The sequence below is a fragment of the Lolium rigidum genome, chromosome 6, assembly GCF_022539505.1.
Source record: "Lolium rigidum isolate FL_2022 chromosome 6, APGP_CSIRO_Lrig_0.1, whole genome shotgun sequence".
NCBI lineage: Eukaryota > Viridiplantae > Streptophyta > Magnoliopsida > Poales > Poaceae > Lolium > Lolium rigidum.
Genome location: NC_061513.1, coordinates 299,866,734 through 299,870,956, shown reverse-complemented (window position 1 = coordinate 299,870,956; position 4,223 = coordinate 299,866,734).

The following is a 4,223-nucleotide window of genomic DNA, read 5'->3' as shown; positions in this document are numbered from 1 at the left end:
GAGGGCCAGGGAGAAGGCTACCTCCCGCCGCCGTGACCCCTACCGCCGCCGTTCCCCCTCTAGCCCGGTCGCATCTAGGGTTAGAGGCAGGCTAACAGAGGGGACGGCGACCGCCGGACTGCGAGCATGGGAGGAGGGCGGAGATGGGATAGGAGACGGGGATGGGTGCCGATTGAGGAAGATAGGGGAGGGGAATTGCTTACCGGAGCCGCCGCCGTCGGGTACCACCACCGGGAGGGTTGGGGACGACTCGAGCGAGGCTTCGCTCGCTCTCTCTCTCGACGAAGCGGTACGCGGAAGCTTTCCACGCGTTTCCGAGGTCGCAGGCTCGGAAACTTGCGGGCGGAACTTACACGCGCGGGAGGGGGCCTCGGAATTGGGCCAAGTTTCCAGGCTCTAATTCTTAGGCCAGTCCAAACGGTGGAAATGGACTCCAAATTCCAGATTCTATGATTCCAAGGCCAATTCTATGCATCCAAACACAGCATTAGTGTATTTTTCTCAATCTCTAATACTCTACTATTTCATAGTGGATTGGAGTTTTGTGGGAATTGAGTGACAGTAGCGGTTCACCTAATCAACTAGAGTATTATCCTCACTAATTCCAACAAACACTCTACCAACAAATCCTTAGTATAATCGTATGGTGGACCAAACTCACCAATTCCCACCAAAGTTGGCTTCTTTCATCTTGGGTCTTCGTTTGACTTTTTGTTTTATATTCTCCTTTTCTTTACTTGTTGACTATATAGTTGTATAGAATTTTGTTTTCGGTTTTTTGAGCGAGCAATTTTGTTGAGTAGGCTTGAGTTTGACCACTTGGTTTCATCCTTGGATAGCACTATCTGCCCCACACAAGAAGTAATTTATAAATATATAAAAGGAATAACCTATACCACTGTATAAATTTTAAAGACTCTTGTGTGTCACGAACGGTATGGTTTTCATGCTAAGCAACCCTACCTCCTCCCCAACCGACAGATCAAGAGTGGTACATTATTAGATGTATTAACTCTAGAACAATTTATCAAATTAGCTTGATATTTAACAATACCGTAGATAACGAAACGTAGTGACACGCGGAGAAATTTGGTACCTGAGGTTGATAAGATTTGTTTTTTGAAAACCGAGGTTGATGAGACTTGGTTTAGGATAGAATAGATGTAAGAAAATACTTCCTAAAATAATTGTAATTGAAATAGTGAAAATACTTTTTGAAGGAACATGAAGAAACTTTGTTTAAGAAAATATAATTTTAACTTAGCATAAGAAAAGGTATTTCTACGGAGTAGAGTTTATAATTAACTCGAACAGTTTTACCAAAACTAATATTTTAGAAAATATAATGAAAGATATATCAGTACGCCGGAATGTTAATATTTGTTTCGACCAACAAAGTATGAGGCATTCTATTTAGTTCATACTAGCTACTTATCTCTTATTTGAGTTGGCACTTCTTAATTGCATTGGCCTTTCTTCCATTTTAGTGCCGATGATTAAATTTTATGGTCACTACACTTGGGGAGGCGCCAGTGAGCCTAGTGCGATGGCATTTTGTTGCCTGCCAAAACCCACCGGCGAGCAGTGGTTAAGCAACACGAAGAGCCGGGAGGCTGCCAAGACTGCTGGTGGGCCCTGGTCCCTCGACGTCGTCCCACAATGTTCCGGCACACGTCCTGGCGGTTGCAAGGGCGTGCCACCTGACCTATACCTGGTCAGGAAGGTGTTGGATTGCTTCGATTAGTCTCCTGCATGGTAGACACGTAAACATTAAATACGAGCCCGATCGGCTCTCAGGTTGCCATGTGGATCGGCTCAAAGAGCCGATTGCCCCATGGTTCACGTTGGGTTTACGGTGACATGGGGATCCTGCTTGATCAAAACAAAGTTAAACCAATCCACGACAGTTTAGGGTTTTCACCGCATGATCGGAACATCCTACGCGTAGTTGAGCCTAATAGACACGAAAGATGATGGAAAACTAACCCTAAAAGAGGCCTAAAAACCAACATTAAGTCAATTCCCGGAACATCCCTCTTAGGACTAACAAACCATACCTTACGCACTACCGGATCGTTCAACCCGTTTGCAAGGCCTAACCAGACGGATATTAAACCAATCCTTGAAGAACAAGGAGCAACTATAACAGATTGGATCTACTAGATAACGAACAAGCAAGGTGCTGCCCTTACACCTAGATAGGTATAAGGGCAGCTAGATATCGAGGGACGGCATAGCTAAGCAAATATGTATAAGAAAAGCATCAATGCAAGCCCCAAAACATCTACGATAAGTAGTGCTACTCGCCATCAACAATGCTTCAACACGAGCAACACAAGATAACGAATAAACGTGTACTGCCTAGATCGCAAGATGCGATCTAGGCAGCATGATGCTTACCTGGAAGAAACCCTCGAAACAAGGGGTGGCGATGCGCCTGGTTTGTGTTTGTTGTGAACGTGATTGTCCTCCTTTCTCAATAACCCTAGGTACATATTTATAGTCCAAGGGACTTTCTAATTTGGACGTACACCTAACCGTGTACGGGGTAAACTCTATCTTTTAATTCTAAACTAAGATGTAATCTACTATAATATACAGATACACGGGCAATCTAGCCAAATTAAACTCGTCGTGCAAGGCCGCTTCAAAGACGCTCCACGTGTATATCCTTCAAGCCCATCTCAATTACGGCCCATCTCCTGATTTGGCCAAAATCCGGTGATAACACAAGCCCCCCTGGTTTTGGCAATGATAATTTCAAAACCACTCTGTTTTTCCTTCGAAGGGTCATGTCGTGGCAGAGCAGAACCGCTTCAGTATCTTTCCATCATGATACCCTGTCCTCAACTTCTCTGCACGATTCGATAGTTTTGGCACCACGTCCTCGGAAATCACCACAGCATTAAATTTCCACCACGTCCCCTTTATTTAACCGCGTTGAGCAGTTCGCTTCTCCATCCTCTGCTCTACACCAGCCTACGGCCCAAAAAACCCTCTCCTACAGCCATGTCTTCTTCCCCCTCCTCTTCTGCTTCCTTCTAGTCCTCTTCCTCGAGTGAGTCGATTCTAGAGTACAACCAGATGGAGGCGTACAATAGGCGCGCTCCCAAGCATTGGGATGAGCAGGAGTGGGACTTCGATTTCGTGCTAGACGGCCCACCCGAGGCCCTCGTCTGGTCAGATGGTGACCTGCCCCTGACTGACGGGGAGGACGACCTCCGGTTCCTCATTGACGGAGAACTGGAGGCGGCGAGTGATGATGACCTCTCCTTCCGGGGTAAATTCACCTCCTCCGTCGAAGAGGAAGAAGAGGATGACAAGGACGATGACAAAGGATTAACTTGTCAATGCCTACAGATTGTAGACTAGGGTTTTGTTAGAAGTAGAGGGCAAGTAGATCTCGAAGGTTTAGGCGAAAAGTACTCGACAATTATGAAAACTAGGGTTATGTTGACAGTAGATTCGATCCTTTCTTTGTCCCTCGACTCCCCCTTATATAGGAGGTGGAGCCGAGGGTTTCGTATTGTACAAGTTACGCAGTCCGGGATGGTTTCTAACTCATCCCGCCGCATTACAAATAACACTTCCTATTACAACTCTATGTTTCCTTAATATATCTTGGGCTCCCGAATCTTCTTATTCTTCGGATGATGGGCCTTCGATAAATCCCGGTACCATCTATGGCAGGCCCATTTGGGATGCCTATGTCAGGTAGCCCCCGAGATTTTGCTTGAATCGTAGAGTCAGGGAAAATCTCTCCCGTTTATTTTTGTTCGAGAGCTTTTATTCATACTCCACATAAAATTCTATATTGTACAGGGATAATGGTAGTTGGGGCTAGTTCATCTGACGGATCAGGTACTAGTTAACTGCTCTAGTGGCAATCCGCAAAAACCTACTTCAAGATCACGTCCCCGGACATGATCTCGGGATACCGGTGTAAACTTCGACGAGTGCCGCTTAAGGTCTTACCATTCCGTCGAGTCCCGGTCAAATTTATCGGGTACCTAACGCGTCCGTTAGGATTTTTCTTCGTATCTCGTTGATACGGATAAAAGTAGCAGAGCGCAGTCTTTGGCGATGCCACGCCCAACCGAACGGATCCGGGGTCTTACCTTCGCAAATTTGCGGCATTCGAAATTGATCGCAACTTTGGCGTTCCGAGAATATATTGTCGAGTGCTTTTCGCCTTTGGAATAGCACATTTTATTGAGTCATAT